This window comes from Podarcis filfolensis (assembly GCF_964270895.1).
Source record: "Podarcis filfolensis genome assembly, chromosome: 3".
Taxonomy (NCBI): Eukaryota; Metazoa; Chordata; class Lepidosauria; order Squamata; family Lacertidae; genus Podarcis; species Podarcis filfolensis.
In genome coordinates, this window is record NC_139606.1 from 72,968,625 (window position 1) to 72,995,633 (window position 27,009).

The following is a 27,009-nucleotide window of genomic DNA, read 5'->3' on the forward strand; positions in this document are numbered from 1 at the left end:
TTCTCTAATATAGCTCCTTGGAAACACTCTTATTTTTTAAAAGGTAGTTTTTAAAAGGTAAAACACATTAAAAATAGCTCCAGTAAATATGATACAAATATCTTTCAGGGACTGAGAATACTCTCTCTGGTGTGAGTCATTCCTTGCATGAACTTGGGTGTCATATGAAACTGCCTTGTACTTGAGTCAGACTATTGGTCCATCCAGCTGAGTATTGGTTGCGCTGACAACAGTGGCTCACCCAGGTTTCAGGCTGGAGTCTCTCTCAGCCTATGTGGAGATGCTGCAGATGGAACCTGGGACCTTCTGCATGTGGTGAACATGCATGTGGTGCCCCTGAGCTCTGGCAGTGTGGCAGAATTTGGGCTCTCAAATTTCAGGGGCGCCCTGCATGATGTTAAAATTTGGCACCACTCCACCTCTCATGCTCGTTCTACAGCATTGTTGTGGCGGCCCCTGCAGCATGGCGTCCAGTGCTACCCTAAAACCACCTCTGGCTCTGACCCTTGGATGATTACATTCCGCTCTCCATTTGCCACATCTCTAATTTGAATTCTCTGTTGCGGTTGTTTGTGGAACATGTACAACCTTTTTTAAGGTCTCTCTCCTGAGGGGGTTCTCTCATGTACAAACAGAGTTGCACTCCGAAATCAGCCCCCAGGCTTGTTCCCCTCCTCTTTTGAGGTTTATCAAGAGACAGTGAAAACACCCGGAGAAGGCCGGTTCACACATACAGTGCAATGTAAGGGTCGGCTTCTCCATGTCTTTATTTCAAGCCACAAGAGACTGCTGTTTTGTAATATGTTTACGCCGTGTACATAAATAAGGTTTTAGAGTATGAACTCTTAGAGGCTAATACTGGGTGGTTATATTTCTGAAAGACTAAGGCGTCTGTCACATTAAGACAGGGGTGGCTAAACTTTCGACTCCCAACTCCCATCATCCCTGATCACTGGCCACTCTGGCCGGAGCTGATAGTTAAGATTAATCACATTCTGTCCATGGTGTTCTGACATAATGAAAAGCTGCAGTCAATCAAAGACCGTAGAAGAAGTTTCTGATCTCTTCCACGTGGCTGCGCCAGGCTCACTTAAATTAATTCCTGTAATGACAAACCATAGAAGCTTGTGTATAGTGTTACTACCTTGACATTATCCCTTCAGGATTTTTTAAAAAAGTTTTGTTTGATTGTTTCCAGCAACTGGTAATTAACATGTATATCTTTGTTGGTTGGTCATGCTTTCTCCCCAGACTGTAGCCACTACACACTTTGGTATGGACAATCCAGGGCTGGCACAATGTTATGACTTAAACCATGTTCACAGTTCGATTGAAGTCCTGCTCTTTGAGGAAAATGACTCTTTTAGCTGGCCACGAGTTTCTGAGCAGCAGGGCGGTTTTGTGCTGCAGCTGACATCACTACAAAAATGTTCATGAGAGCTCTGCATAAATAAAAGTGAGGCATTCAGCCTGTGGCACACCTTGCACTCTTGAATACATTACAAATCATTCCAAAGTTTGGAAGACATGCTTAGCCAGCTTCTCTGCTTTTACTGCTTGGTGTGAGATGCTAGCTAATTACGCCTAGATTATGATGTTGATGCATAGGTTAGATAAGAGAATAATTTGCTGCTACTTCCCCACCCAAGCCAGTATCCCAGACATTTCCCTTCAAGTTATGGCCTATTAAGCAGGCTTTAAATCAAAATGTTAGCATTGGTTAATTCAGTGAGACAATGAAGAAGGGCTATTTGCATTTTGCTCTTTAAAAGATTTGAATGCATGAAAATGCAGAATAAATGCATCTCTTTTGAGAAAAAGTTGTCTGGTTGGAATAGTGCCCGGGCTTTTCCTGCAGTAATGCTGGTATACCTGCAGCAAACATGATTGTAAAGTGTTTATTGGAGTTGCTGTCAGACATATGCCCAAAAGCACTGTCTCCATCTTGAAAGGGCAGATGGAGGTCTGGTTTAATGAAAATGCAAGTCAGTCAGATTTTTGTTAGCTCTAATCAATATTTCCAATAAGTTGTAGGACTTCTCATCTCTAGCCAAGTGGCATACACCCAAGCAGGTGAGAAATTCTATCTCGGTACATAAACACCCCCAAATAATTGATGTGAAATATTTTCTCTTTTTTTTATAAATATTTATTCAATTTTTCCAGTTTTATACAAAGACAAAAAGAAAAAGAAAAAGAAAAATATTAAAAACAAATCAATTTCAATATCAAATTTTTCAATAACATATTTCCTTGACTTCCTCATATCTCCCCTTCTTGTTTTCTAGTTCAAATTGTTAATCCAGCAAATCCTAATCTCTTAAACATTCCTTTTAACTAACACCTTTTTTTTCCAATCAACTTTTTAAATTTTATAACTTAAACAATATTAATCCCAGTTCTTTTTATCATAACAGCTAGAGACCACATAAGTTCAATCCAGCATCTTTCAAAGTTCATTAATTTTACAATATTTCTGTAAATAGTCCTTAAATTTCTTCCAATCTTCTTCTGCCGACTCTTCTCCCTGGTCGCGGATTCTGCCAGTCATTTCTGCCAGTCCCATACAGTCAATCAACTACATCTGCCATTCTTCCAGAGTGGGTAGATCTTGCGTCTTCCAGTGCTTTGCTATAAGTATTCTTGCTGCCGTTGTAGCATACATAAAGAAAGTTCTGTCCTTCTTTGGCACCAACTGGCCGACTATGCCCAAGAGAAAAGCCTCTGGTTTCTTCAGGAAGGTATACTTAAATACCTTTTTCATTTCATTATAAATCATTTCCCAGAAAGCCTTAATCTTTGGGCACGTCCACCAAAGGTGAAAGAATGTACCTTCAGTCTCTTTACATTTCCAACACTTATTATCAGGCAAGTGGTAAATTTTTGCGAGCTTGACTGGAGTCATGTACCACCTATAAATCATTTTCATAATATTTTCTTTCAAGGCATTACATGCCGTAAATTTCATACCGGTGGTCCATAACTGTTCCCAGTCAGCAAACATAATGTTATGTCCAACATCTTGTGCCCATTTAATCATAGCTGATTTAACCGTTTCATCCTGTGTATTCCATTTCAGCAGCAAGTTATACATTTTTGACATAATCTTAGTTTTAGGTTCTAGCACTTCTGTTTCTAATTTAGATTTTTCCACCTGGAAGCCAATTTTCTTGTCCAAATTGTAAGCCTCCATTATCTGAAAATAATGAAGCCAGTCTCGCACTTTGTTTTTTAATTTCTCAAAGCTCTGCAATGATGTGAAATATTTTCTCAGACTCCATAGCTCTCCACAGAATAACACCGTAGTTCCAGAATATCCCATCTAGGATTCTAATCAGTCATGACTATGCTCACATTGTACCCCACAGGTGATCAATAACTTATAAAGTAATAAAGCAAAGTTTCCATTTGTGGCACTAGTGTTGCAGTGCTATGAACTTTCTGGAAAGTAAGCCCCAATTAACAGAGACAGACTTTCTTCTGAGTACACTTGCATAGGATCACACTGTAAATTAAACCCAGAGAGTGATCAAGAAAGTGGACTTTAGAAACAGGTGCTTGTACTGGGAGGGAATAAGTGCAGATGAGAAAATGACTGCAATTCATTTACAGGCAGGAATAACAACCTGTTCTCCTCCTTCTCCGAGTTGGGGTGTGTTTCAAAAATAACTCATCACATCATCCATCAACATATTGGTGAAAGGTTTCATACCATTCCTCCCACATTATGACAGTGAAGAAAATGGAAACGTTGATATGACTGCATGATTTGCAAGTTACACCCGAAGCTGTTCCAAGGTAAGTATGCTCTTTGGTTAATTATAGGAAGCCAATGAACAAGGGCCAGTGTCTAATGCCAGACAGAAAGATGTTCCAACCACTTTATGAACACTGCTAACTTGTAGAACCTTTCCAGCGTGTAACTGTGTCTGAGGAGGAGAAAAAAATGTAAAGATGAAAGCAAATACCAGTGACTCTCAATTTTGGATACGTTGATCCAATCTATCAAAAGAAATCAGTGGGCATCTTCACATTTCACCATCTAGCCTCTCTTGTACTCTGTGAATGCTGTGAATGTGCAGAATAGAGCTAATTTTATACTGAATGAAGAGCTTTTGCACTCAAATTGCAGAAGCAGAAAACGCAAAGAAAGTTGATTTAAGGGTCACTTAATGGTCCAAATTAAGCCTCTCTGACACAGATTGGAAACCCCCTGAGCGATTGTATGATTAACTCAGAAGTTAACTCAGAGTTAACTCAGAAGAATGAAACATTTGCATAATCACAAGTAGTAATAAGGAATGTGGTGATGAGCACTGAACAATGCTAAAATCAACGTGCATACTACGGTACAGTAATCTAGCAGTTCTTTAATTAATAAAAAAGTGGGAATGGCAAATGTTTTTAATTAATGAAAAGTCTGACACTCTTTCAGGCAATGTGGTTGCTCATCGATCTGTTCCCATTCATTTTCTTAAATGAATCACCCCCTCTTCCTTCTCATTTAATAATATTGATGAGGCTACTGATAAATGTTGATTAGGGTGTGCCTAAACCTCAAGATTTGTCTTGTATCAATTTAGGTTTTTGCTATTAAAAATTCGGATCTATTTCTGAGTCACAACTGTTTCTGAGTCAAAACTGTTTCTTGATCTGATCTTATATTTCCCCAATCCATTCAAGTGCTTATTAAATCAGTGCATATTTCCAATGAAAAGAGAGCATTCTGGCAATTTTCTTGGGAAAAGACACATTCCCTTTTGAGAAATGCATCCTTGACTCTAGTTTCTGCAAAGTTTATTAAGAGGCTTTATATCTATGATCTCCTTGATTTCTGACTTATTATCCCTAGTTTATTGCATACATTGGTGAAAGAAGGGGATTTCTTTATGAGCATGTGAAAGGAATATATTACATGTGAGGAAATATAAAGCCTGACCTTTTAAAGGTCTTCAGTGAATCCATAAAACTGAAGAAGATTCATCTGAAGCCTAAGAGATTCAATTTGCACTTCCCATGCAAAGCTCAAATAAACATGGATTCTATATATATTGTAATGGGTCACCAGGTAAAGTCATTATTCTTTGTCCTCATCTGCTGCTTTATATAGGCCACACTGCTAGACAGAAAATAAAATTGTACGAAGAGGATCCAAACCTGCAGGACTGGGTAGGGAATCCTACTAAGAAGCTGTAGAAGTAAAATAAATAAAATAAAAATGATCACGAGTGAAGGCCTCTCCTATATATCTTCCCTGAAAGTGAGGCGTCAGTGATGTTCTGATTCGCATAGGGTCATAATAATCTCTTACCACAAATTACACTACAGTTTTAAGAATGAAAAGCTTAAGCCCTCCCCCCCTTCTGTCTTGTGTCTACAATAATAACAGAGTTTTACGTTTGGTGCCTTTTCAGAGCACGCAGATAATCACAAACAATAAGCAGGTTTTCGCTGTTTTAAGTAAACAGTAACAGAAAGCCAAACCTGAAGATTACACAAAGGCTGGAGGATAATAACGGGTTCTCTGATCTCAGCTAGACCATGGAAATCAAGCAGCTGGCAACAAGGCAGAAGGTAAATCTATTTAGGAAATAAGACTATGATTCCTCCACCCACCCATTTACCTAGGCGCATTGTTTTATAGCTGAGATCTCAGGTTTTGTTTCACTCATGTATGTGAAAACACATCCCGCCTCCAAATCTTAGAAACTGTAGTTTTACGCGCACAGAGGTAAAATTCCCAGCACCATTAACAAACTACAGTTCCCAGGATACTTTGGTGGTGGGGAGATTTGCTTTAAATGTACAGTGGTACCTCGGTTCGCAAACGTTTTGGTACTCAAACAACCTGGAACCCAAACCCGGTCAACCCGGAAGTGTTCCGGTTGCGAACTTTTTTTGGAAGCCGAACGTGTTCCGATTTGAGTGCTACACTTCCATTTTGAGTGTTACGCTGAGGTCTGTCTGTTTTTGCTATTTATCTTGTGTTTTTGTTTTAGTGGCTTTTTTGTTTTGTTTTTGTGACTGTGTGGGACCCAGTTCAGCTACTGATTGATTGATTGTGTGACTGCAGTACATTGTTTATTGCTTTCATTTTATGGATCAATGGTCTCGTTAGATAGTAAAATTCATGTAAAATTCCTGTTTTAGGGGTTGTTTTTAAAAGTCTGGATTGGATAAATCTATTTTGCATTACTTTCTATGGGAAAGCACACCTTGGTTTTGGAATGCTTTGGTTTTAGAATGGACTTCCAGAACGGATTAAGTTTGAGAACCAAGGTACCACTGTATGGGGTGTACACAGCCAAGATGCCAGTCCTATCTGAATATAGAAAATTTCTACAAAATCTATTGGAGGTAATTACACAGCAGGTAGGGGACACTTCACAAAGAGTGGAAGGGTGTAGTTGGGAAGAAATTGGGTGGAGAGAGCACCACAGGAAGTAAAACTATAGATCAAAGAAGTAGAAAGCTCCAGAAGCTCATGGCATTCCCACTGGCCACTTCAGCTTGGCGGGTCACAAGTTGTGCAGACACGTGATAGATTATATATATCACCTAAAGGTAAAGGTAAAGGGATCCCTGACCGTTAGGTCCAGTTGCGGACGACTCTGGGGTTGTGGCGCTCATCTCGCTTTACAGGCCAAGGGAGCCAGCGTACAGCTTCCAGGTCATGTGACTAAGCCGCTTCTGGCGAACCAGAGCAGCACACAGAAACGCCATTTACCTTCCTGCCAGAGTGGTATCTATTTATCTACTTGCACTTTGACGTGCTTTCGAACTGCTAGGTTGGCAGGAGCAGGGACCGAGCAATGGGAGCTCACCCCATTGCGGGGATTCAAACTGCCGACCTTCTAATCGGCAAGCCCTAGGCTCTGTGCCACCCGCGTCCCCTAGGTTTTGAATATATCAAAATATGTTACAGCCTTTCTATCTGATGCACTAACACGAATATAAATACCAGTATCTTTCTCCAGATGTAAAAAAATCCACATAACTTAATAACCCTCCTCAATGCAATGGCTTATTCCAACAATTATTGTAATATTTATCAAGAACAGTAATCCTTCTGGGTGTTTTCTGACTGTCCTTATTCAATTGATTGCCTTAAAAAAAAAGCCGCTTTCCAGTGTTTTTTATGTAATCATCTCAGGCCCAGTCGCTTATTTGCTTCTTAATATGCTTCTTAACTAAGCATATTCTGGAAATATTTGTTTGAGTGGAACAGATTTGCAGTACATGTATGTTTACAAAATAGCTTGGCAGGGAAGGATCACACTTGCTCCTTCCATGTGGAAAGAATAGAGCTTGTCACCAGAATGTTCTAAGCACAGCTAACTGGAGGTTGTGCCGTGCAGCAAAATTACACCTCACGGCTGGAGCAGCCCAAGGCTGCTTACAGATGGCCAGGTATGGGTGGAACAGGAGATGTGAAGCAATGGTGGAACAGTCGGATCATTTAGTATCCAGGATTAGACTTCCTCAAAGCTGAAGGTGCTTTTCTTGAACATCTACTTAATAAGGCCAAAACCTTGTCATATGCGCTCCTCCGATTCTTCTTTTCGGACGGAGCTTTGCATGTTCCCTCGGCCCTAAAGGTGTTCAAGGCAAAAGTGGTTGCCGTGCTTGCTTATGCTGCCCCACTCTGGGCCGTGATGACAGATCTTGCTCCCCTTGAGACTCTGCAAAGCCAATTCCTACGTCGGCTCCTAATGCTCCCCCTGTGCGTAAGCAACGCAGCCATGCGACTAGAATTGAAGGTCGCATCCTTAGAAACTTGCCTGTGGAAGCAAGTCTTCAATTACTGGTTATCATTGTGGCATAGATTACCAAACCATTACCTTGTCCAATGCTTATGGCGAGATGAATTCTCTAGCCTTTGGGCTAGTAGAATTCATGCCAAACTCCTGAGTTATGGAATCTCTCCCTCAGATTCCCTAAAACTAGACCAAATCACTGCTCAAAGACTGATCCGCCAAAGACTGGATGACATCGATTTACAGCGAAATTATACGCTGGGGGGAGGTGTTTGTTCGCCCCAGAACATTGGTATCACTTTAACTTACTGCATTCCATCATACCTTTCCTCCCTTTCGACTGTTGCCCATAGACTGGCCTTCACCAAAGCGAGGTTTAACGTTTTTCCCTCCAATGTCCTGACATATAGGTTCTCAAAGGGCCAAGCCCCCGCCGTGTGCGAATGTGATAAGGTGACGCCGGAGTCGCTCCAGCACATTATGTTCACTTGCCCCTTGTTCAATGTGCCACGGGCAAATTTGTTGGGATCAATCATACAGAAACTAGAGGGTACCCCACCAAAATTCCACCTTGCCCAAATCTTGCAGGACAAGGATACCCACACGACCCTGAAGGTGGCTAGGTTCCTAGTTGCTGTCCTTTCCCAAAAGCGACGCCAAGGAGCACTACAAGCAAATTAAGGCGTAGTATGCCTTCCATTTTATAGTATTTTATTGTTATAGTGGTGTTTTAGCGATTTTTTTTTTTTATTTCCCTACGGCACAAGCTGTTATTTAGGTGTTGTTTTTACCTGTATGGGCCTATGGCCGTAATAAATTTCTCAAAAGAACATCTCTCTCTCCCCCCCCCCCCCCCCGTTTCATTGTCCAGCCTAGTCCTTTCCGTCTACCTGTCTGCCCTTCCTTCCTGCTTGCTGTCAGAAGGAGGTGAAAATGCCTGCATATTCAGAGTGAGGGCAGGCAGCCTGAATTGGCTTTATTTGTCCTCAGTGATGCCTGTAGCTGTACCTAGCCAAATCTGGCTATGTTGCATCACTATGTGATTTCCAGGGAGCTCAATTAATCAAGGAAGAAGACAGTACATAATCACAAGGGAAAATGGCACCAAATCAGCAACAGAGGAGGAAAATAAGGACAGAGAAAAGGACTGTTTTGTTTTTTTTAAAAGATTTACAGTCAGTCATGAAATACTTCAGCTGCCCTGAAAGCACTATTTTTGTCAGGAACATCCACAGAGTAGAATAGTTGGAATCCTGTTTAAAATGAGGGACAAAAATGTGCATGAAAACCACTGCACTCATGCACGTTGCTTGAAAACAAGCTGCCCCTAACTAGTTGTGAAATGTCAACAGGCAGCAACTTGTGTTGGTTATACAGTGGCACCTCGGGTTACAGACACTTCAGGTTACAGACTCCACTAACCCAGAAATAGTACCTCGGATTAAGAACTTTGCTTCAGGATGAGAACAGAAATCGTGCAGCGGCGGCAGCGGGAGGCCCCATTAGCTAAAGTGGTACCTCAGGTTAAGAACAGTTTCAGGTTAAGAACGGACCTCAGGAACGAATTAAGTTCTTAACCCGAGGTACCACTGTGTCACATACATTTAATGCATATCTCCCTTCCCCCAAATCCTGGGTTCTATGGTTTACCTCTCAGAGCTACAATTCCCAGTGCTCTTAATCCTCATTGGAGGACAGGATATGGACAAATGCAGTAGCCAATCGTACCAAAGCAACCAGGAATAAAGCTGTCAATCCTAATATAATACAAGGCATTAGAGGGCTCAGTTTGGGGCTAATAGTAAGGAAGGACTCAGCTGCCTTCCTTGCTGCATTGCCAAAGTAGGTTGCTGCTAGCCTGCTTTTCCTCTGCGCTTCAGATGACCAGAGGATGTCATTCCAGCTAGGGAGCCTACATTTACTTATAAATTCTAGCTGTGGCATGATTATTCAGTATCAGCTGTGTTCAAGCTGTCCATCATTGCTTGCCAGCTTGAGGGCATGATAGCCCTCCCAGTTTGGTTACCTTCCTGATAAGTTGCTTGCTGACACCCAGATTTCAATCTGTGACATTCAGGACCATTCACAGCCAGGCAACAGGCTCATTCTAAAAGAAATGTAATAATGAAGTTCATATTTCAAGTCTTTGGTAATAGATGTGAACATGCTAGAGATGCATTTAATTAAAGGAACATGAGAGATTTGAGGTGGAATCCTGCAGAGTTTGCAGTGGCTGAACATAATGTCCTCTTTAGCACTCTTTCTGCCCTAAAACGTCAGACAGTGAAGTCAAAATTGGATCCAATAGTAATATAGTGGCTGGTACAAAATCTGATACATTTGAAATTCAGCTCCTTTAAGTGACATTCATTGACTCTGCACAAAGAGATTGCATAGGCTGTCAAACATCTTCAAGTAGGTCATCTTTTGGGGATTAGACTAAGTTGCTATCTGTTGACATTTCACAACTGACATCATAAGCTTCTTATAAATTGAATGAATTCTGCTTCTCTTTTCTTAGGGGCTAAAAGCAGATGATAGCTGAAATTTTGCCATGTAAAAGGGTGATTTGGTTTCTTTCTCAAAAGTAACTACTGTAGCAGTTTGGGGGAGCTTAACCTCTGATAAGTGCATCTCCCCACTCAAATTTGCCACCCAGTAGATAGGAAGACCTACTCTGGAAATATGATACACATTTCTTAAACAGAGAGGGGCTGCTGGGTTCTTACATGGGATGTGTGGTTTGAAGTCCTGACCAATGACCTGTAAACCTGCACCCCTAATCCCAGACTCATGGGGACCGTCTGGCCATGATTATACAGTAGCAAGGGAAAGGCATTCCTTTCTTATTACATCATTTTTCATGTCTGAGACCCGAGATGAAAATAGGACATGAATCCTGGGGAGCTATGGCTTAAAATAAGCCCTAGGTCCTGATAGTCACAAACACGATCCGTGACACCAACAAGCCACTCATAAACTTCAGCCAAAGAGGTATAAGCAAGGAGTTTCAAAAGTGTTTAATTCTGACCTACGGTAAATCTGCTCATATGGCAACCTTTTGAATGCAAGGCGTGTCCTCTGCCACTGAATTACAGGCCATAATTCCTGGGTGTTTCAAATAAAAGGCAAATGTCTGGTTGTCCTTAAGTTGCTTTGGCCTACGGAAATCTTAAGAGTTCCAGTCTGGTCTCTTGCTATAGGCAGGGCTTAAATGTAATCTTTTTTTTTTTTAAGGGCCATAACTGCAACTTAAGGGTGGTTAGGGCAAACTGGATAATAAGTGGCAGGTGCAGAAATTAAGCAGATGGAAAAAGAGAGAAACAGAGAGAAAGATGTCAGCAATGTCAATAGATTTGGTTTATTAAGAAGATTTGTATCCCACCCTTCCAGTTGCCCAAAACAGCTTACATTAAATAAAATAAAAATAAAACAAAAACAACAGTATGGAACATATGATATTAAACAATATTTCGAGGTCACCCTATAGCACTGGGCTTGAAGAGGCTTGCAAATATAAACCAATGAAGCAAATATAGATGCAGCGAAAAATGACAAGTTTGGGTTGCTTGGTGACTGGCACTATCTGAACATAGCGGGTTACACATTCTGTTGAATTTGTGGATTGTAACCATAGATGTCCAACTTATGTAATCTTTCAGGCTTCTTTGCTCACACATCTGGAGTCATATATGTTTCTTTTGTGTATGCTTGCCAACCGTATGCCATCTTTCTCACTGCTTATCCTATTTTGTCAAATAAGCAAGAGCAACGATGTATGGATGATGAATCTCCAATGAAATTATGAGAGCTGAACATATTTGTGCCTTCAGTGTAGCATCCCAATCTCCACATTTCAATCGCATGTTTAGATTCCTCTTTACTAACTAACTAGTTTTCAAATCCTGCCTTTCATGATTATAGAGCATCCATAAGGGCCGAGATCCTTGAAATACCATGCATATTTTTCACCTTTAAAATATGTTCATAAGAACTGTCTTCACTGCTGTCACAACTTTTAAAAAACAATAATCACAAAAATTGTTAATCATAAGACATTTTAGTGCGTTGGCCCGTTAGAGCTAATGGGATGACCTTCAAGTCTCCCTCTTCCTGGAATTGTTTAACTATCTGCCTCATACTCCTTTTGCATGCAATTCTTCAAACACTCTCCTTCTTCTGAGAGACTGCTAAGATCAGGTGCAGAGTACCTGCCCACTGTTAATACTGTTCACTATCTTATACCTAGCTCTTCATTGGTATCGATCAACTGAACATTTACTCTTACCATTTTTAACAGATGGTCTCCTCTCTGCCTTTAATTGATTGTTAATCCATCACCATTTACCTGTTGTCTCGTGCCATTTGCTGACTGTAATTAATTGCCTTTTCTACATTGCCATTAATTGTCATTTATCTACAGTGTATCTCTTTTTTATATTCAGCAGCAGGAAAAGAGAAAAACATTTGCCTATCTCTAACAGAATCTGCCCCTTCCATTTTTACTCATTGCAGCCTCTAGGAATACCCCCATGTTTCACTCCTTTTTGAAATCTAGTTCACGCGTGTGTAGTTTCACACTAGTCCTCTATTGTAGCAATTTGTATAACATAATCACTGCCCTTGTTTTCTAGAGGGTGCCATCATCTGCGGTACTGTCCATAAAGAATCATTTGCAATTGCAGATCCATGATTAGCAGTCTTCCAGGAACATATGGCTGTGTTTCATAAAATTCCTTCATAGTCAAATTGAAGGACATATTTTGTGTGAAATGGCCCTCCATTGGGTGCTCAAGTAGCTATGTAGCAAGAGGAAGGATATTGCAATCACATGCTGTTAAGGTTACCATTTTGTGTCTTTGGGGGTGGGCACAAACATTTCTATGATTCCAGGTGCAGTTTTCTCTAACGTTGGGAATGTTTAGTTTTGGCCTGAAGGCTGCTATTAATGGTGAAAACCCTGCATGAAAACGGGCTGCAATACTACCGGCTATACCCTAACATCATCTACTGGGATTTGACAATCTTTAATCATTTAACAATGTGTATTTGGATGATGCAAGGGCAAGAAGATAAATGTGTTTGAAAAAAGAGTGAAATGTTTAAAGAAAAACTTTGGAAGAACAAGTGTTGAAGCGAATTGTTTTCCTTTACTGCCATTATAAAGCCAATCAGGAGGATTATAGTACTTTGAAAATTCAGGATGAAATCCTATACTGTACACACGTACTTTGCAATAAATCCCACTAAACTCAACAGGATTTACTACTGAGTAAACATGTATTGGATTGCATCATAAGCATGTTACCTACGTAAGTCTTATTTTATAACATTTGGGAAAATACAGGTCCCTATCCCGAGAAGCTTGCTATCTACAATTCAGCACAGTGGAGACCAGAGAAAAATAAGAGAGATGGAGTCACAGGAGAAGGATATGTGTTTATTTCATGTATCCACATAATTAGCCTTATTTACAGCAGGCACTAGGCGCTGTGGGTAAAACCTCAGCGCCTAGGACTTGCCGATCGCATGGTCGGCAGTTCGAATCCCCGTGGTGGGGTGCACTCCCGTCGTTCGGTCCCAGCGCCTGCCAACCTAGCAGTTCAAAAGCACCCCCGGGTGCAAGTACATAAATAGGGACCGCTTACCAGTGGGAAGGTAAACGGCGTTCCGTGTGCTGTGCTGGCTCACCAGATGCAGCTTGTCATGCTGGCCACATGACCCGGAAGTGTCTGCGGACAGTGCTGGCTCCCGGCCTCTAGAGTGAGATGAGCGCACAACCTTAGAGTCTGTCAAGACTGGCCCGTACGGGCAGGGGTACTTTTACCTTTACTTTACAGCAGGCACAGGGTAGCCAATGTGGTGTTCTACAGATGTTGCTGATCTAATCTTTTTGTCATTCCTGGCCAATGATCATGCTGACTGAGGCTGATGGGAGTTATAGTCGAACAACATCTGGAGGGCACCAGGTACCCCTGCAGTACCATATGACTAAGGGACTGGGCCAAAGGACTGTATCCAACACTGCTCTTCCACTTGTGCAGAAAACTCCAGTTTACACAAGGGAACTCCGCCCTCATCTCCCCGGCATTCCCCCTTGCATCTTCAAAATCTGCTCCAGCTGGTTGGGGAACCCTCTGCATCAGATATTGGGGGTCTGAAGGAAGAGGAGAGGAAGGGGAACTCCCTATAGTGCGAAGGGAACTCTGCTTACACAGCATTGGATGCAACCCACAGAGAGAAACTGGAAGGAAGATATGAGGGAATATTCTTCTGAATATAATGTCTCTATCCCATAAAATATATCAATAAGACATGAAGCCACATAATTTTAAATGGTTAAGATGTAATACTCCGAAGGAGTCTATTTTTTTGGCAGGAACACTATTTTGCACACACTGAGGCCACATGCTGCTTGATCCTTAATCTTGCACCTGTTGTTTAAGAGGGAAACAACAATTGAGCCATAACACGATGCTTTAGAGCACTTGTAGATATGATGCAAAAGGCCACCATGCTTTGGAAAAGTACTGAGATTGGGGTCAGGTGTCAAAATGCATCCAACATGAAAGTGCACCTGCAGCAATGTTGTGTGAACAGAAATGTCTCTGAGATTATGGCACTGCAGGAACTGATGCCGAAAAGCCCAGTACATTATAAAAACTTAAGAGACGGGGAGGGATTAATTGTAAGCAGCAGGGACACATTGTGTGGTGGTCCCATATTTATCGAATTCTCTTGCTAGTGAGAAAGATATGGGCTAGCTACTACTGGTGTAAAGGACTGCAGACTGAAATGGATAAGCAATCAAAAACAAACCATAGCATTTACACTTTGGGAAACTGGTTTTTGAAAGCTGGAGCAATGTAATCCTAGTTTGGACAAAGTTTTGTTGACTGTATGTAAGGCATGGGCCTAGAGTCACATGAAACATCATACCCCATTGTTATTGGATAAATCCTCCCTTCCGTCTGCAAACATCTTTTTAAAAGTGTAAGTTGTCCAGCCCCCATGGCAGACATCTGTGAGTTACATAAATAGTAGATTAAACAATCTCTGTTGTTAGGAGTTAATTCTGGCCATAAAGTGCTCCAGGTGAACTGGAAGGGGGATATTGTAAATAGGTTTTGTGATGGCTACATTACATTTAAAGTACAAAATATCCAGGCAAATCCTGAATGATTTAGGTTACAATCCTATAAGCACATTTACCAGAAAAGTAAATCCTATTGAATGCAGTGAAATGTATTTCCGTGTAACTATATTTGGGATTGGTCTGTAAATCTGGATTAATACGGTACAAGAGTGTTCTAAGAACAAGGTAGATTGAGTGTGACCAAAAGTTATGGCATTTCGGTTACATTAAGCAGAGTGTTCTGCAGGGAGTTTCATATATCCCATCTCTTATCTAAACTGAAGCTTGTTTAGCAAATTGCCTGTCAGAAAGAGAGGCTTTTGGTTCCCCAGTTCTGTACCTGTCTATGTTACACATAGAGTGACTTGCAATTTTGTGGGGTTCACCAGCAATTCTGTGCTCACTTAATTAGTTTATGTCATGACTGAAAGCCTTTAAGTCAGTGTATAGGTGAACAGCCTCCAAGCCTATTTCCCACCTGCTCCTGTTGCTAATTTTTTCATTAACAAACTGCAAGAATTTATTTATTTGTTTGTTTAAATTTGTATACCTGAGTTTTAATTTGTTATCTGAAGATCACAGGGTGGTTCACAACATAAAAATATAGAACGAGAACACAAAATACATAATAAAACAAAAGCAAACCAATAACTTGATGCATGCTATTGAATTAAGAACAGTAAAAATTAAGAACATAAAAAAGTAAATATGATAGTTAAAAAACAAAGAGGTTTTGCATGCAACAAAAATTCAATTAAAAGTTGGGGGGACTCATAAGTAATAATCCACAGGAAGTTTTTGTCTGAAACCTCTTTCTTTCTCACAAATGAGTAATGGGGCAAAAAGCTCTGCACTGTAATATTAACCCACTGCAGTAGACAGGAAAATGAAACTTCAGTTGGTTATTATGGTTTCCTGCTGTGGCTTTCACTTGTGCATTGATTTATTCTTGTCTGAAAATTTCGAAGGCAATCTGGATTGCTTACTTGACATTATCAGTTGATTCAAAAGCGCCATGAACTAAATGGTTTTAATGGCAAATGGAAACAGAGAAGATGCCGTTCTCATTTAGTTATTCCTTATACACATGTGAACATATTACAATCCATAAACTTATTCTAATGGCATGATTGGGTAACCTTGCATTCCTTACTGTCAGAATTGCTGAAGGCAGTGGTGGGCAAAGCTATATTATTCTGCACTAAGAAAATAAATTTCTAAGTCCACTTAATCTGTATTCTGACTCCTGTATAAATTGCAAATCTGCATGTATTTCCATATTTTGCATAATTTATTCTCTGCTTATAAGAAGGAACACTGAGTTATGCAGGTTACTGAAGCCCCACTTCTGAACACTGCATAACTTGTTCAACTTCCCATGCAAGGTTCTGAGATTCCATTGCCCATACACTCTCCCTCCACCCCTATGGGCTTGAAACAGATCTTTATAAAATGAAAGTGGATCTTTTTGGATGTTCAGTCCTGTGCCTGGAACCAAATTACAGTGGAACCTCGGGTTGCGGACGTAATCCGTGACGGAGGCACGTCCACAACCCGGTGTTCACATCCTGAAGCGCCACATCTGTGCAGGTGCCGGTGCAATTCGGCGCTTTGGCGCATGCAGCAAAACCCGGAAGTAACCTGTTCCGGTACTTCTGGGTTTCCCACGGTCCGTAACCCCAAAACACGTAACCTGAAGCGTCTGTAACATGAGGTATGACTGTATGTGATTATGTTTACATTGAATACATGGCATCTTAATGGCAGAAGTGTCTGGGCGCTGATGGCGCAGAGATTCTTTTTCATCTGTGTAATTTTGTCCCATGTATCCAATGGACAGCCTGGTCCTACAGCTGAAGTGAAGAGAGGTAGGATTGTGCATAAGCATGGAGAGTCCTGAAAGAAAAGGAATTTGCATATTACTTTATAGGGAACACTTAGTTTTGCTTAGTTTTTTATGGGTTCAATGCCCATTTTTACATTGAAATACTCAAAACAGAACGTGAAGATTTGGAGACGCTCGCAAAATGCACGATTCATTAATCATGTTTATTTAGTATTTGATTACCTTGGGTTACAGCCGCTTCAGGTTGTGGACTGCCAAAACCCGGAAGTACTGGAACGGGTTACATCTGGGTTTCGGTGTTCATGCATGTGAAGAAGTGCCGAATCGCAACCTGCGTGTGCGCAGACGTGGGTTGCGAACGTGCATCCCGCATGGATCACGTTCGCAACGCGAGCGTCCACTGTATTAAAAATTTTACATTAAAATTAGAAAGTTGATTTAAAATCTAAGAGCACATTTCTTAAGATTACAAATAATTTACTATTTTAATACTAAAGGAACTGACTATACAAGAGATTCCTCAGCCACATAAATTTGTATCTCATGCCAGCTTTATAGTCTGTCATGTTAATCCAGATGGCTAAATTCTGCTTCCTCAATGGGTCCTGGCAGATTTCAACACGTTGTGAACTATTGGTTTTATATATTCCAGATTTAGAAGACAGTGGGAAGGAGGACCACATCTAGGATGTCCTTATCAGGCTGCTGCTATTGATACTGTGAAGCAAGCCTTGCAAAAGGAAGTCCATTAGATGCTAGGAAACTTGGGAATATATGGATAGTAGCTTTATTAGCGCATAATCAAAGAACTGCAGTCTATTCTAAAAGACAATCTATCCTTCTCACATGACTTGAATATCCTTACTTAAAGACAATTGCCCAAACTGAAGAAACTATGTACCAGCAACAATGGCCCACTCAACAGGGATGCATATTTAGGCCCAGCAATTGCTCCTGTAATAAGGAGGTGGTAGCAGAGGGGGTAAGGAATGGAGATGGACCATTTTCTGTTCTGCCTCAAGTGCCAGAAACATCCTGGGCCAGCCCTGTATATGCCCACTTGAAACTATCAGATTTAGGATCAGTAGAGACTGGGAGGAGCAAGCTCAATACGGAAAGTAACTGTTCCTTGTTAATGTTTATATGTTAATCTGGGCTACCAGTTCAATATCAGTACTGAGTGATCAACTCTGCACATGCTCTGATCAGCGGCGGAGCATATGCCCTCGCTGCACAGGGTGGGCATGCTCCCGAGGGGGGTGGGGTGCTGAGGGTGCCCTCCCAGGCGCGGGATAGCCGCTCAGGTGCCCAGAGCAGTGCACGCACCCTGCAGTCGGAGGCAGAGCAAGCCACCCATGGGGCAGAGCCAGCCGCCAATGACGGACATTCAGCGCACCACCCGCCCGCGACTCCCAAGCCTCCCCCAGCTGTCAAAATGAAGGGGGAAGGGGGGAATGCCGCCGGCAAAGTGGCGCAGCTCCCCCTTCCCCCGACAGCTCGGGGTAGGCTTGGGAGTCGCGGGTGGGTGGTGCGCCGAATGTCCCCCCCCCCCAGGGATGACACCTGGGGCGGACCACTCCCACTGCACCTCCCTTCCTCCATCACTGGCTCTGATTGGATCTTTTGCCTCCTGGCAGTCCTCCTCTGCCCAGTCTTCTGTCTAGACATGTATGCGTAAAATTTGCCAATGGACAACAGGCACAAAAGCTGATGATGGAAATGTATTTGTTTTAAAGGTTCCATTAAGCTCTTTATTGTATTAGTAAATAAACAAGAGTTACGGTTTTTAGGAACTAAAAAGGCCAACATTTAAATTGAATGTACACATTTCCCTCCCCCCTTCAAACCTTTACAAATAAGTACATTAAAAAATAACCGAACCTTTTATATCATATGTGCTTGAGACAAACAGCCTGGTTCCAAATTTCTAGATTTCAAGCACATAGAAAAAGAAGGTGTACTTACAGGTCAGGCTGCACAATGTGGTGAAGCATGATTTTATTTTATGCTGACATGGCAGGGTCATCATAAAAGAATCACAACAGGATATGCTGAGGCAAAAGTCAGGAATTGAGATGCCACGGATGAATCCTGACATCAGCTTTTTGCAGGTGTTGTAAGCACTATGGTAGGTGAGTGTCTCGCAAACTGATTCAGACTAGTGAACACCAACAAACCAAGCAATCAAGGGGAAAGATGGGGTTGATCTGTTTCAATGTGGACTACTAACAGGGTAACATAGGGCAGAGGGAATTAGGAGAGCTACTGCATCTAAACAGAAATGGTAGCCCAAAATCCCTGCAACAGGGATTTGTTCAGTATTTTCTGTTTTTTTCACTACTAGCTACTGCTGCTCCTAGTAGCAATGTTTGGAAGCTCCAGTGTCAGAAATTCTGTTCTATATCTTTGTTCCAGTGATGAGCAATCTCAGCTGGCATTAGAATGGAGGTGCAAGAGTTAAGTACACTGATTTTAAGTGGTACTGTGATTCCCAGATTAAATGGTGGGCTGCAAATTAATAGTGCCTGTGAAAGCCTTCTCACGAGCTGAATGTGTCATGCTGCCAGCAGAGGATACCGGCAATTTTGCAGCATAATGTGCTAAAGAAGTTTCACTTCTGGTCAAAGGTTTGAACGGGCAGGTATGTCAGGATCATCCAAAAATGTACATCATACCAAGAAACTGGTGAGGTGCAAAATGAGGCCCTTAATGAACATAGCTACCAGTTGTTTTACAAATGGGAAAAATCAAACAGAAAACATATAGCTCTTTGGTTATGTCAATTCTTCATCTAGCTAATAATTTAACTTTGTTTTTTAAAAAAACCTTTTCTTTTAAATGGAATTGCTTTTAACTGCACAAACATATATTTCATGAACTACTCCGAAACTGATATTTTAAACAGCAAAAATCAATAAAACTTGGAAGCATGCACTAGCAACAAAATACTTTCTGGCTATTTGTACTAATTGCCTAGTAAGGCATCTACACCCTCTCATGGCTTGTTACCAGAAATAGACCTTACTATGCCTTAGTTGCTTTATAAAGGGGGGTGCAGGAAGAAGCAACATTTACATTTATTTGTCTCAGAGGGCTGCTGAGCCATAATTAATTAATTCTTGGTGGGGACTTTTCGTTCTTCAAAAACCAGGTGCCTTACATATGCCTGCATATTTTGAAGATTTTCATATCAGCTAATTAGAACAGTGGGACACATACTATGCTACTGGTTCTAAATATCATTTTTTGATCATACATTACTGTCATTAAACTAAATGTTTAGCTTGAATCAATTTAGAAATCATCCAACATTTGGTGAAATAAAATTACTTTGGGTAGAGTATTTACTTTCCCAGTGTTATCAGTATCATAGAAATCCCAAATGGTATATTATATATCTGCAACTCTGTTGCAGGGTGCTTTATTTTTGAGCAGTTAATATACTTTTGAGTGAAGTGAAATGAGCTATTCACATACATCTGGGGCTGGTTCAACTAAATTGTTGAATGAGCAGAACAAGGTCCGCTCACACAACTGGCCTTTTTGTCCTGTCCTTCCCCCACGCCCCCTAAATCTGCTCTGGTGGGTTGAGGGAAAACCCAGAACAGGCAGGGTGGGGGGTGTGGAGTCCCACTGCATGAGCAGAACTTTTTGCTCCTGTACACTCCATTGAACATTATGCTGAGTTCCTCCCAGGGATATGCACAAGTAGCTTGATGAACTGAAGCCAAGGCTTGTTGGGAACATTTTGAAACCATAAAAACAGCATCTATGGCTGTGTCCATATTACTGTACTGTCTTAAAATGCAGTGAAGTTGTTCATTTTTCTCAAAACACAGTATTTAATAAGAAAGAACAGGATATGGGGTGGATATGAATTGCGACTAACATCATGGGTTCACCATTTCTCAGACAAGTCATGGAAGTACACTGGAGGCAAAGTAGTATGTATTTTGAATCCCAGTTCACTTTTTTTTGGGGGGGGGGAGGGCTCTGGAAACTGACCTATACTGAGTCAGACTATTGGTCTGTCATCTTCAATTGCTATTTTATAATTTTGCTTTTGTTTTTTTTGCAGTTGGTAAATAAATCTACTTGAATTAGGCTGTAATCCTAACTCCACTTAACTGAGACTTAACTCCACTGGATTCAAAAGGACTTAATTCTGAGCATACATGGTTAGGATTGTGCTGTAAGTTGTGATTCTTTTGGCATACCATTATATAATTGTTTGCAGCTCATGGGAATGGGCGTGAAATGAGAAATAACTAAATTTAAAACCCCAGGGCTTTTTGATAGCTGGCCCATTAATTTCAACAGGCTTAGGCTGCAATCCAATACTCAATTTTAAGTGAAGGATGCTCTACTCAACTCAATGGCCCTTCTTATTACTCATGTCAGTGACTACACTTTAGGCATCTAACTTTGCATAGGATTTATATGGCTGTAAACACATATATAGGGTCTCAATGCAATTGATATGAATTACACGTGTAGAGTTAGGAAGCTGAAGGCCATCAAATATATTAGTTATATAATTCTCATTGGTGTAATAAAGTTCACTCCCCCCCCATATTGGAAAACCGCATGTTAAATCTAATTAGCTGGCTTAAACGATACTTTGATGCATGTAATCTACACAACAAAGGAGGATGGGTTAATTTTGCAAGGGCAAGTTTTTATTTCCTAGTTTGTGTTAACACTGTCCAAACATGTCAGTCTTTTACTTCAACAGGTGTTTTCCCTAGTACAGAGAGCAACAGCAGAATTAAATGTATTTTTCTCCCTTTGCTGAAAAATCTAACTTCTCTTTTAAACTGATTGAGGGGATGGAACGGGGAAAGTTGACAGAAGCTGAGGAGTATCTGGTTGGGAACAAACTATCCCCCAGATATGAGGATTTTTTTTATGATTGACCAAATGAGAAAGGGAAAGACATTGGCAAAAGTGCAGGAGCACACCATAACAATTCAAAGTGGACAAGGCACTGAGGGTAAAAAATGAAAGTGACATATGGAGAGAAATACTGCGCATAGATGTATATATGCTAGTATAGCAACATCTGAAGCAAGATAGACAACTGTGTTTTTTTTTAAAAAGTATATTGTGGGTACAACAGAAAACTGGTATAATTGAGAGAACTGTTATCTCTAGATACAAATGCTATGGGGAAAACAGGGAAGTTGTTGCTTCTTCATCCCAGAATCATAGTGTGTAACCTGGGAGGGATTTACTCAGCCTGCAATCTCCTTCTTGTAACTGTCTACAAGCTGACCTCATCAATACTGTATTTATGTAATACTGTTTTATGTAATATTTAGTCTGATGAGTTATGGAGAAACAAAAGCTTGTCACACTTTAGTGACAATTTTGGTTGGTTCTAATAAAGATTATGTGGATTTTGGAGTTTTATTCTTTTCGTGAACCAACATGGCAACATTTGCTTTTTAGGTGCAGTGAGGACTATAAACAAAGCCCCCCCCCCATCTTACCCATTTACTATGCCCGACTGCAAGGGAGATCACAGGACATTGGCACAAAGCAAAACAGTAAGAGAGTTTGTAAGTTATTTCAGGTGTACTGCTGAATCTAATTCCAGAAAACCTGTTGAGTGAGTATCTATCTTTGAAAGGTACTTTCTGGCCTTTAAATTCAGTGACCCAGAAATCTGATCCTGATCCGAGTTCTGAAGTCATTTCATTGTACATGTTAACATTACAAATGTGCAACATTTATTCTGGTTGTAAGATTACTGAGAAATTATGCAGGCACTGAATAGCAGAGGAAAATTAGTTGTGACGACCAGTGAGAGCCAGTGGTAAGTTGAAGCTATATTACAGAATTATGGAAATGATTGGAAGTAGCTGACACATCCTTCAGGTGAGAGTAGGGTATGAAAAAATAGTTGAGGAGCAAAATTACTGACAATGCTGCAGACCCCGTAAGACCCAGTCATGTGTCTACTGAAGCTGTTAAGTTTCTGGATAAGTAGACGATAATTTTTTCAAGTTTATCTCTACACCAATGAGGACTAGGGTCTGACCTTTATATTTGGCACAAGATATTCTGTCTCCACACCATGTACTAGAAAATAAGTTCCAGTACTGTGTAGTGTTGGCAAAGGAATTCAATAAATTTTAGATATGAGCCTACCTCAGCTAAGCTTAAGTGGATCCTTTTAGAGCACTGTGGCAGTTGGTTAAATACATATATAAATAGCAAATAACTAAAAGGACAGGCCCTCAACTCATCCTTTCCTTGATTTTGTATTGGCTTTCAGATACTTCTGATTATTTGAACTATCCCTTCCAGCCGTTATGGATTTTATGGTAATTTCTGCATCTTTTAGAAATGAAATTCCTTAAAAAGAAAACAAGGTATAACTTTACAGATTATAATAGTGCAATAAAATCTACATAAGCCTTAGAGTAGTGGTGGGAATCTGTGGCCCTTCAGATGTTGCTGGACAACAACTCTTGTTATCCCTGGCCAGTGGCTGGGGATGAAGTCCAGCAACATCTGCAGGGCCACAGATTTCCCTACCCTTGGGTTAGAAGTATCCTACAAACATGCAACTTTCTTGCATAAAAGTTCAAGAGAAGCTTTGGATCAGATTACAGTTATCTATTATAGGACGTCAGCAAGTAAGTGTAAGCTCTGGACTTTCTAACCACAGATGAATGCACATGGAACAGTGACTATAATAGGCTTTTGTGCATGGCTTTAAGAATGCCAAGGGCTTTGTTTATTTTTTGCTGTTACCACATTTGCAAAGCTGCAATCTGAGTACCCTTTCCCCACCTTATTTTACAAAAGTAAATGAGAAAAAAATGTAACCAAAAAAGTACAAAGATAAGGTCCACCCAACTGTTCAGATAGCTCACAGTTGGAACAAGTACCGGTAACTTGTACCAATGACAGGGTAGGTATTGTAGGAGGAAAATATAAAGCCCCGTGGCCCACGTGTGTGGGGTAAATAACAAAAGAATCTGCTGGGCACCTGGATTCAAAACGTGGGGCTAAACAGACTCTCCAGCAGGAGAGAACCCTTGGTAACAGAGTTTAAATTAACATAAGTCAAGCAGCAGTGTAGTATGGAAATGTAGACTGTTAAATCTTTTTATCCTGTTTAGTTCGCTTGCAAAGTATTCCCCTCTTTCTATCCCTTGCAATGAACAGACCACACACTTTTAAGTAAATTTAAAATGTTTTACTTACAAAACGTTCAAAAGGTCAAATTCATGCATTTATCCAAGCAGCAGCAAGGAGAACACAGGCAAAATACCCTTGGCTAGAAAATACAGAAAGTTAGCTTCAAACATATGCTCTAAAGTTGCTGTTTGCTTAGACACGTCTTCCTTAATCAGTTACATGGCACGGAGAGAGATGGAACAGGAAGAGAATACTTCACTTCCTCCCTCATCAGAGAAGGGGGCCAAGTCTAGAAATCCAGCTCTATTATCTTAACCCCTTCTTGCACTAACTAGCACTCATGGTTATGCTTGACAGCAATTTCCCAAAGGTATTACATGAGCTTGATACATTTGTGGTTTCTGATTCTTGACATGCATATGAGAATGCTAGCTAAATACCGTCTTGTGGCCTCTTCAGAGGCACATGAACATATCCAAAGCTTTTGTGCAAAACTCTCATGGTACGGGAGGCCCCCAACAACTGAATTATAAAGTTTATTAAAATAATTATATTACGCCTTTTACATTGGCTGATGATACACATTTTTGAAACCCATATTTAAATACAACTAAAGCACTCAAGTAAAAAAACAGAAATCCAATCAAAACATGTACTGAATTATTAACTTTTGGATTTTCCTACCCCCCCAAAAATAATGAATGGGTTATCTGGGGGAAAGGCCTGAATTTTCTTCGTGCAAAGAAATCCCTGTAACAGAAACACAGATTTAACAGAATACAAGAGGATAATGACCAAGAAAAGGAAGTAAAATTTATGTATTTTTACAGTTCAGTGATCGTATAATAAAGCTACAAGAAACAGACTAAAAATAGTGTTCTTGAAGAGTCAGTATTATTTTCCCCATTTTTAAAAACAAGGCTTTTCAAAGAGTTTCCTGGAATAACTACTTCATATAGCTGCAAAGAGTGTGCAACTAAAAGGGTTGGCACTGCAAGAAAGATGAACAGAGAAAAACTAAGTGGCATAAAAAACCATATATACTTCTATGCCCTGACCCCCGCATTAAGAGGAGCACCAGTCACTAGAGGAAATTGGGTAAGCCTGACTGCATGGAAGACAATGTTGGGGAACATAGCTCACTGGATCCTGACCAGGGGTTTTTTAGGGATAGAAAACCCTCCTATACCCACAGCAGTTCTTTGCTAATCTTGACACTGGGGTCAAATAAAGCAATAGCTTTAAAAATGCCAATGTACTTGAGACATAAATGGGAGATAGTATGGATTGAACCGAAGAGGTTATGCACATGCTCTATTATGGAGTCCTTGATTAATGGAGGAACTTAAGTGACTAGAACTACAATCCCATGGGAATACTCTTAGGGAAAGACCAACCATTAACAAACTGAGGCATACCTCTTATCTGAGTTGACAATCAATTTATTTAATTTAGTAATTCCCTCCCACCACTTTTATTATGCTTTACTGTATTTCCTAGGGCTCAGCACAGCTCAACATTTAGAAACATGCTATCCAAACACTTAAATATACGTAGACTAAAAGTTATCCTCAAAAAATCCTCTAATACCCAGCCACAAAATGCTTGCCCTGAACACTGAAGGCTTATGGTACTCCCAGAAAATTGGCAAGCTTAGCATTTTTCTGGTATCTGGGAAAGCAAGTTCCAAAACTGGAGACCTTTATTATGAAACAAATGAAAATGCAGAGAATGTGTATGAAAACATTGCCTAAGGACAGATGAATATTGTACAATGAGCAGAGATCTATTCTCCCCCCTACTTTTATCTACTTCCCTTGCTCCAAGAGATGACTCATTCCCCAAACCGGTCTGATGGGCATGGCCTCTCTTGCTTTTTCTCCATACCAATCACAGTCTCTCAGCTGCTCTGTAAAGTCTCTACATGCTTATTTTGTTTGCATGCATGTGCCCATGCACACCTCCACTCAGTTTCCTGCTCCAAGACACCTGCTATCTCTCCTAGCCTCTCACCACGACTAGTGTAAGCCTAAGAGTAGTCCATGCATCTGGATAAACTAATTCATTTCAATCAGCTTAATACATTTTTAGCTGTCCTCTGGGGAAATGGCAAAATCTTCAATTTTAGACAGAAGCCAGGCTTATTCATTCTCACAAGCACATAATGTGAACAGGGAGCTGCATTTTACAATATCCTGATGCCAACCCTCCCGCTTGTGTCACTCAACAGAGAATCTTACTGTGCAGTTTTTCATCCTAAGTGCTGTTGGCGGATTCTGCAAGGAAGCAACAACTTTGGCAGGGCCTACTTTGCCAGGGCTGTGCCAGGTCCCTGTGCTTAGAAGTACTATCATTCCTTGGGAAGTATTTCCCTGTGGCACTTCCAGTCCTAGTGCAAGAGCTGCTGGAGGCAACTGTGCAGCACAACCCACCTGCGATCAATGGGCCTTACTCCTAATAAGTGATCTTGAACAAGGAAATACTATGCCCGTCTACAGAGAAGGCAGCCTCGCTGATTTCCATGGGACCAACTCTCAGGGCATAGGATTACTGCAAAGATGACCTATTTCAACACTACCTTCTCAAACCTTACCTAGTTAAATATTGTAGGTAACCCTACTCTCAAACTGCTGTCCTAAACATAATTTCTGAGGAGAAATTATACCTATTATACTTCCCAGCAAAACTTGCATAGCAATTCGCTGTGCATAGATTTCCCTATTATTCCAATTTTAAACATGAAGCATTGCAGGTGGGTGACCGGGACTTGCCAAAACTCTCGCAGGCAGAGAAGAGAGGGTTTATTTTAGCAAGTTCCACCCTGCTTTATTAACATTTTTTTTGGGGGGGGGAGAAAATATAATTATATACACGCACACGCTTAGGAAGGCTGCAATCCTCCCTTCTGAGTCCCCAGAGAGCACCATGGCTAAACAACAATTAATCCCTTCACGCGATTGCCATCCTCCCCAGCGCCTGCCTCCGCAGCCCGCCGCCACGCACAAACCCAGCCCCCTTCAGCCGCCACCCTTCATTGTTCTTGCCGCCACGGCAGGCTACCGCGCGGCTCTCTACCCGTCCTCGCTTAGTTCAAACCAAAACGCCCTCAACTGCTAATT

The 27,009-nt window shown here is 40.9% G+C and overlaps 1 long non-coding RNA gene across 3 annotated transcripts; it reads right to left on the minus strand.

The window, feature by feature from the left end:
• LOC310759191 lies at positions 1-26,543 on the minus strand. 3 transcript variants are annotated; one of them, XR_014546246.1, is made up of 4 exons: positions 23,957-26,543; positions 16,633-16,788; positions 3,713-3,929; positions 1-1,102 (listed from the first exon to the last, which is right to left on the minus strand). It is a non-coding gene; the product is annotated as an uncharacterized lncRNA (long non-coding RNA). The 3 variants fall into 3 exon arrangements; XR_014546248.1 differs by lacking the exon at positions 1-1,102 and adding an exon at positions 9,784-9,864 and having other exon boundaries at positions 3,692-3,929; XR_014546247.1 differs by lacking the exon at positions 1-1,102 and having other exon boundaries at positions 3,692-3,929.
• Positions 26,544-27,009: the final 466 nt, after the last annotated feature.